Source organism: Hippocampus comes, unplaced genomic scaffold (assembly GCF_001891065.2).
Source record: "Hippocampus comes isolate QL1 unplaced genomic scaffold, H_comes_QL1_v1.1 scaffold36, whole genome shotgun sequence".
Taxonomy (NCBI): Eukaryota; Metazoa; Chordata; class Actinopteri; order Syngnathiformes; family Syngnathidae; genus Hippocampus; species Hippocampus comes.
The window spans coordinates 627093-636180 of NW_017805695.1; the positions used below are offsets into that span (position 1 = coordinate 627093).

Here is a 9088-nt window from a genome sequence, read left to right on the forward strand (position 1 = left end):
AAAAAAAATAGACATTTTATTCATTTTGGAAAGCATCTCTATTTGTTAAAGTCATTACAGTCAACCCCTCGCTATATAGTGGCGAGTTTTCACGCTCTTAGTATCCAGTGCTTTTGTCCTGTAAGCATTATTTCAGTTGTTACTCCACTTTTTAATTAATTTATTTATTTTTAAATACTGTACCACAATACATTGCTCTTACTATCTCCCAATATATTGTCAGCCTCTTAAAATAATGACCTAAGGCTTTTTTTTTTTTTTTTTTTTTGCCTTAAACATCTCCTCAGGATGCTGGCCACCTCTTCTATAATAGGCTGCACTCTTAGTTAAACAGATCATTCAATTCTAGGCCTGAAATTAAATTATTAAAGATAATCAGAAAAATTGTTCAGTTGTTGGTGTTTTCTAAAAAAAAAATGAAAAAATGACTTGGGGAATGATTTTAAGAAGGTGACGATATTATATGCGTTTAAATGTGTTTGTGTTGTTTTAAAAATGTGTTGAAAGACCTTTAAAAAAGAAAATTAAGTACCATAAATGATATAAAAACAAGCCAAAAATGTATTGAAACAGGACATTTCTATTTCACAGATTGGAATTTGTGGAGGGGGTAGTGGAACGGATGGGAAAGGTAACTTTGTGATGGAGTATTATTTATTCATAAATTAAATGGGAAGGTGGTAAAATGGTAAACGCTTGTTGTACAATGTCAGAAACCTATTTTTGAAATTTTGACTTTCAGCAATAAAAACTACTTGATGAAGTGAAACATGAAACATTTTATTGCAGCATTCATTATATTCCAGCATTCTGACCTTGCAGGTCCAAAATGAAATACATATGACTCTTTACATTTTTGTTTGACATTTCAGCTTTACATTCCATTTTCTCAACTGCATGCATGGTTCGCATTGCTCTAATCACAAATTTGTTCGCTTGAGTTTATCAGTGTCGGCATGCAGCTGCGCTCCTTTTTCCAAACCAGGTGGTACCGAAACAAATACACCTGCATCATTGTTTGCATCACTTTCCGAACCAACTTTGGCAGGTGATTTTGCAAGCCCCTCTGCTCCAGCAACATGAGTAAAGTTCAATGAAAGATAACAAACATTGTTGACAGTGTCATATCTCAGGGCCCACAGCTGTGTTAAGAATCTGTTAATACTCTGACAAAGATGTATGATTCATTGCTTTCTTTTGTCTGTTTGTACTGTAACACCATAATCACTCATCTTGAAATCTGGAATATTTTTACTTAACATTGTGTGTTGTCTTTCAATGGCAACACAACAACATGTTGCGCTAACCAATAATGATAATAATAATAATAATAATAATAATAATAATAATAATAATAGGGCAGCCCGGTGGTCCAGTGGTTAGTGCATCGACCTCACAGTGCAGAGGTACAGGTTTCAATTCCAACTCCGGCCACCCTGTGTGGAGTTTGCATGTTCTCCCTGGGCCTGCCTGGGTTTTGTCCCGGTACTCCGGTTTCCTCCCACATTTCAAAAACATGCATGGCAGTTTAATGGAACACTTCAAATTGTCCCGAGGTTGTGAGTGTGAGCGTGGATGGTGGTTCGTCTGTGTGTGCCCTGCGATTGGGTGGCAACTGGTTCAGGGTGTCCCCCGCCTACTGCCCGAAGACGGCTGGGATAGGCACCCAGATTCATTAATCTGATGAAATAGTCAAACAACCATTACCTACCAAAGTCTTCACCAATTAAATTCTTACACTTATCAAGTTTATTCTAAAACTAGTTAAGTCTGGAGTAATTGTTATCATACTTTTTCCAATAACAACCAAGTTTTCCTCAAACACATGACACAGGTTTTATTTCCAAAAGGTATGATTAATATTATTGTAAGTCATTGTTAAATTATGCACAATTTAAACATTAACACTGCACATAAAAATAGTAATATAAAAACTGTATTAAACATATTACATTAAAATGGATAGCATGTAAAAGTTAAATAAAAACTGTACCTAAAAAAATGCTTGAAAACAGGGAGTTGTAAAAGATTCCATGGGAATGTTTTGCACATCAAAGTTAAAGAAACTAGATTGTACTCAACAAATGCAGGGCACTGGATGAAAAAAAAAAGTATAAGCCACAGTAACATTTTGCGCAATTTGAACATTAAATTCAGTGATTTATTAGTGTCCCACTAGAGGGAGCCTACATATTACTAGTGGTACTAGTACCACACTTTAAGACTCATTGGAGGCACGAAAAATAAACTGAAGTGTTAATTCTGCCTTAGCTGCATGCAGCTGTTGTGAAAGCACTATATAAATCAGGATGTGTTGTATTGTATTACTTGTCGTAGCGGGAAGTGAAGAAGTGGCCATCTTGCGTTGCCACTGCCGAATCTCGTTGAACTTGAATACATTAATTCCTCTGCCTGGGTTTCACATTGTCTCTCCGGTGAAAATGCCACTAAGTGTGGCGGACGGTTGTACCAATAATTCTAGAAGAAGCTCTCAATGCACATTTTATTGGACAGAATGAAATTATCAATTTTCACATAAGGTATATCTCAAGCGTGCTACGCAAAGACACATCTGCATCATGTTGTCAGAATCATGAACAATGAAGTGAAAGCAAAGTCCATCAAGAAAAAAAACGTGAAATGTAAACCTACTTTCTGTTAGTCATGAAAGACCGTGAAAAAATATACTCTGAATGGTCAACGCAGCCAGTGAAGTTCGCTATCTGCAAGGCTGTCATTTTTCTGTGAAGGGACCCTGATGTAAAAAATGCACTGATAGCAGTATTTTCAGCAAAAAATAAATAACAGTTGTCAAGAATTGAGGCAACACAAGATGTAATTGGGGCAACACAAGATGGCTGCCCTCTGCCTCAAGCCATGAGAGCCAACTGGCAGTCCAGGTTGTCCATCGATCCATCCCTTTATCCTCACGAGGGTACCAGGGGTGAGCTGGAGCCTATTAGTTTAGGTTATTAAATATTTAAATTATCATTAAAATTTTCCACAATTCAACATTGTTCTTAGATGTCTCACCACTTTGATGCATGACATAATCACATTCCATCTAATGCATAACATTTGTTTCTTCATGTTATTCCATGTTGACTGAGTTTTAATTTATTCGATCTTTTGAAAAATCAAAATAATTATTGGACGCTCCAAGTGGTCTTGAAATATTTTGGTTTTGATAACCATACATTCTCTTTTTTTTAATGTTCATAATATTTCACATTTCCATTTCCATTCCATGACCAAACAAAAGAAACTACAAGTAAACACATCACTATGACGAAAATTGGCGAAGGAATTGAGGGAGGCAACATCCAACATTTTGTGTGTCAGAATCACTGGCCACCTCCAGGTTTTCCTTGCATTAGGAGCGACTAACCATTTCATCCACTGCTTCACTCTTCCTTTTGTTTTGTGAGATGACTTCTGGTTTGTTCATCAGACTATTGTCATACTTTGCATGATACTCACAAGGACAATAGCCCTTCCCTTTCCTTGTTAGCTCAAAATGGGCACATTGCCTTTGAACTCAAATTCTGAGCTATGAATCTCCCGTGATTTGGATGGCTTCGTGGCAGGCCGGTCGGTCTTCTTTTGTGGAGTCCCACCCATATCACTTTCTGGTAACCATTTTTGTTACATTGCAGAAAATAGCCTATCAGCAATTCCGTATCAATTCGGGGGTGGGGGGGAATAAGGGACTTTTCGCGGGCGCGCATGCGTATGTGTGTGCGCGCGCGCGCGCGCGTGTGTGTGTGTGTGTGCGTGTGTGTGTGTGTGTGTGTGTGCGCGTGCCGGAGTGAGTGAGTGAGGGAGAGCGTCCCGAGATATGGGGGCCGTCCTTTAGTGGACCTCGCTGTCACACACACAATATTTCGCATGAAAGCAGCCCCCACCCTCTCTGCCCACCCCTACATTGTGTGTGGGATCCAACCGCACTGTTCTTGCAGTCTACATGACAGCACAGAGGGGAGACAAACTGCGAGGAAAGCAACTCACTCACCGACTCTCGACTAGCTTTTGTGACTTTTTGTCAAACCGATGAACTTTTTGTCCATGTCACCGTCACACCTGAAGCCAGGACAGCCAGCGGCCCGCAGCAAAGCTCTTTGCCTTCTCTACGGATTAATATAACCAGACCGGGATTGGATGTAAGTGCTCGCAGCCGCACTTTTCCCTGCCTGTCGAGAACTTGTTCTTCTCATACACGTTTTCCGAAAAGCAGACATGAAAATGACTACGCGTGTTTACGCCATTTGGTTGATTTAACAGATGATCTGCGTTGAATTAAACTTCTTATTGGGCACAGGCAGAAAGTCCACAATAAAAGCAAACTACCTTTATTTTTTAAAGCAGATTATTATTTTAAATGCAATGGACCAAACGTGATATTGATTTGTTCTTGCATTTGAAAATGAACTGCCTGCAATTTATAGCGCACATTAATTGAAATTATTTTATTACTCCATAGGAAATACACACGACTGACTTCCCAGAGGCAGACAAGTCTGTGAAAAATATTTCGAGGTCCAAAATTGATAGGTGGCAGGTGGTTGCGGGGCCACAAGAGACACTGCTCTATAAGCCCCCTCCCTACCCGCCCCTCCCTAAACACGCACAGCCGCGCGAGTAATAAACAAGTCGAAGTTCACTATCAATTTTCAAAAAGTATTCTGTTAAGGTAAATATATTTTAAAAGTACGTCATTACCTCATCATTATTTTCGAGGATTAGATTAAAAGTGATACGATACATTTAGGCTGTATGTGAAATAATATTTTTTGAATGTAAAGTAAATAAAACCCGTTTGATCAAACGTTTTGGAAATGAGATTTGCCGAATAGAAACAAACATTTCGGTATTGTTTCATGATCTACTGCCTGGTATATGATAATCTGTTTCAGTAAACTATTGTTATTGTTGGCCAGATTTACATTTTCAATTTAACAATCAGAATCTCTACAAAAACAACAACAAAAATAAATCAGATAGACGACAAATCAAATCTAGTTTACAATATTGCGCTCGCCTCCCAGCAACGACACACGGCAATGTTAATTTAGTTAAACGTTTTGCGGCAGTGCCGTTCTTTTTTGTGGTTTTGCCGTGGGAGAACACAGCCTGCTGAAGTGACAGTGATACACGTGAAAATAATTTAAAATTAAAAAATAAAATAATGTATTATATGTAGGCCTATTCATTCAATCAATAGTAGGCCTAATTTATTATTACTTTTCCCTAATTTAAAAATTAGTTTTAAAACTTCAATATGTCATTTTATATATATATATATACGCACACACACACATACACTCACAGTAGATTCGGATTCAGAAAACATTTTTGTTTATTTTTTTGTTCTTGTTTTGTTTGTGTTTATTCCACCAATGCAAATTGGCTAAAATAAGCATACATTTAAAATTGAAAGAATACATTTATAATTGAAAACTAACCTACTGTATAGGAATTTGTTGTCGTCGTACAAGCGGAGAAGTAAAGATAAGTTAAAATGTTTAGAAAAAAAACAATGAATTTGCCATGATACGTCGTTCTTCACGGCAATTTCCACATGTGAAAGAACTAACATTTATTTCTCTGACAAACTATCTAAAATAGGAGCGTAAGTACGGACGTCCTCAGTCAGTTATTTGGAGGTAGTGTTTGATTGTGCAGGTCTCGGCCTCCTTCAATCATATGCAAATGAGTGTTATAGGAGGGCCCGAATTAACATCTACAAACATCGGACCGAAATTCCATCTGCCGTCTCTTCAAGGAGGCCCTTAATAAGTTCTCAGACAGCAAAGTGACACACATCTTAATCAACTCTTAATCCCTAGAATTAATTCTCGACGCGTTTATGAATAATTCCCGCGCTGATAGCTGCTGTCCGTGCAAATGCGAACATTCTGCACAACGGACCGCCAGATGGACGGGGCAATCTCCCGAAATATGAGCGGATTTTTACATCCTTTATTATCTTTTTTATTATTTTCACCATCCTCATATATATTTTAAATGAGATCGGTGTTACTGGCATACTGCTTATGCTAATGAGCACAGCCAACGCAAATCGAATATTCATCTAGCTAGACGAACATGGCCCCAGCATCAAGAGAAAAGTCACCCACATGCTTGCAATATTATTATTTTTTTAATATTACATGGACACTGCACTGTCATTAACCTCCCAAGTGAAGTGCACATTTCAGTTCTACAGTCACGCACCTTGTTAGCCTTTGTGGCAGGTTGTTGGTCATTAGCGGGAGGGGAGGGTAGCTGGGTGTAGAAGGATCTTGATTTTGGAAATATTGTCAAGTGGCCCCCCTGGCGTGTGTGTATAGGCTGGGAAGGGCAGGCAGGAATGGGGAGGGAGGAGGCGTTAGGGTGCTGACACCTTGTTCTGGACAAAATGACTGGCAGTGCCAAGCCGTGGGCCTCTCAGCACCACATTGACACCACTCTGTCTGGCCATCCATCACTGTCAGATATATATCGCCCCTCTGGGTTGTATTACAATCATATTACACACCCCTCTCCTCAAAAAAAAGAAACTAGTCGTTGTTGCCTGGTAAAAACCCTGGCTCCACAGTTCCAAAGAGTTTGGGTAGTGCGGCACTGCATTTCTTTCTTGCAAATTACAAATTACTGACTCAATTCCTTCAAAAAGGGACTTGTTTTTTTGGGACCGAATTGTAAACTTTGGTTTTAGCACAGAGGACATATACTGTACTCGATCCAAGGAAGATCACCCGAGGACTCCATTTTACAATTCAAACTAGTTCATTTAAATTTAGAGTGTTTGTATTTTGACACTTGGTTCACGGATGGGAACCAGATGAGATGGTTTCACAAGCAACATAGCTGTGTATTTTTCTTTTAGTTATACTGTTCATATACTATTTGAGTGATACAGTACTTTAAAAATACTGTGTGTATGTTCAAAACAAAATGAATGTCACTCTGATGCACTATTTACATGTATGTGAACAATTAAGGCAAAGTGGAGCTTTCTGAACCCCAAATCAATTTTAGCCCACAATTCTGTATCAGGAGCCCATTAATCCAAAGCCACCACACTAAGGCAGCGTGCTTACAAAGCTAATCTCTCTACTAGGAGTTTATGACCTTATACAGCCTCAAATGTTCTTTCCCAAGAAAGGACTTATAGCCCATGGCTTTGAAAACCAATTTTGGAGTCTTCTCATCTTTTCTGAAAGGCGATGATAATTCTCACGAATGCGCAATGGAAAACAGATGCAATTCTCTCGCATCATAATCTCCACAAAATGTTTGCAGTGTTGAGGTTCACGTCTCAGATTTCACACATACGGTACAGTATTCTGTTTTATTAAACTCGTCATCAGCATGCTTATGCAGAGTGGCTACAAATAAATGTATATGCAGTTGCTCTAAATGCATCATGTTGTTCACTTTGTATTCAAGTGTCATATTTTTTGTCCAACCTCTGTAATCACATAAACATTTCGTGACAATCCAGTCAGTGATCACATCAAAATAATTCAGCCGCAGGCGTAATAAAAGCTAGTACAGTAACTTTAAATATATTTTCGCTTCGGAAAGACACTTTTAACTTAAATTGAGTCAGAAAGCATATGATACGGGAAATATGAATTCATCCATGCATTATCTGAACCGCTTCATCAATTGTCAGTAAATGTGGTTTACGGATTTAAGATTGCAGAGCCTGATATGTTATGCTGCAAAAGGTCATAACTTCTTTTTTTAAAATATGACATATGGTTTAATACCATCTCATATATGCATCAACAAGGATGCAGATGTTCTATTCAAAGATAAGGAGATCTGACTCTATTGATGTCTCTCCAACACAAGATTATTTCCTTTCGACTTTAATGTACAGTTGGATCTCATTGCAAAAATAACTTAGTCGTGTCACTTTACACGTAAAAGGTAAAATCTCATTTGTAGCTGGTTGCGCTGAAATCAATCCAAAGAATGTGTTGTATTTTTCAGAAAAAAAAAATCTAATTTTCTTTGTTCAAAGCCATTTTTGCACACTGTCCAAAAAATGATACCCCTTTCCCGAGACAGGGGGCCACTGTTGAAAATTACTTTCTTAATGTGGTTAAAAAAAAACAAAAAACCTTGAGATGACACATCTCGTTTGTGAGGAGGTCCCACAACTGGACCCACACTGGAGTCGGTTCAATGATGTGTTTGTAATGTAAAGCAGGATGCCCACAGTGTTTCAACATGCAAAATATTGATTAAAAGACCAAGTCCAAGCGATATATTTAATTATTTAAAAATACAGTTCGAATTATTTCTAGATACATTATGTATTGGTGTGCTTTGCATAAGTGCATCAATACAGATTGCATAACACATTGAACATTTTCTATCCCTACTTAATTCTGATGAGTTGCGGTGAATGAAATCAGCCAGGCGACGGAATCTAGACCGGACCTGCTGGTAACAAACCTTTCACACACCTCCCAATGAACCTCAGTAATATTGGAACGGGTACTCGGACTTAATGTTTTAAATCAATGGCCCGAAAATCCTGCTCCACATTCCCTCCTTCGGCAAGCGCCCGGGGCGGACCGACCGGCTTAACATACCCGTCAGCCGGTCGCCAACCCCACCGACAGCACACCAACTGATAGCCGTGACACGCCATTGGAGGGTACCCGGGTGGACGTCTCCTCCGTCCTGCACGTCATTCTCCAGCGCTGGGGAAACCGCGAGCGCACGCCCGAGCTCGTCGTCTGCTTCCCCCTGGCCCGCCCGCTCAGCGGCAAGTCGGAGACGCCGCGCTATGGAGTCCACCGCAAAACAAAAATCCTTCCCTCACTCTATCTGGAAATACTTGGCTTACTTGGTCCCATTAATCAATTTTTATACTTTATTATTATAAGTTTAGAGTCGACAGACCAAAATGGAAACAGCTAGTTTTGAAAGTTAGCGCCCTTCTATGCGTGGTGAGGGATGCAACAGCGATATGACTGGCTGCACTTTCTGTCTATCAAATGTCAAATTTCAGAACGGATGAGAGGAGAGTGTCTAATTATTATTATTATTATTATTATTATTATTA

The 9088-nt window shown here is 39.0% G+C and overlaps 1 protein-coding gene across 1 annotated transcript in view; it reads left to right on the forward strand.

Annotated features, from left to right (window-relative positions):
• The first annotated feature begins 3930 nt into the window (after positions 1-3930).
• pitx3 (paired-like homeodomain 3) overlaps positions 3931-9088 on the forward strand; it is a 23364-nt gene continuing 18206 nt past the window's right edge. Inside the window, exon 1 of the mRNA XM_019881856.1 lies at positions 3931-4160. The gene's annotated coding sequence lies outside the window, so the exon portion shown is untranslated. The remainder of the gene's footprint in view (positions 4161-9088) is intronic.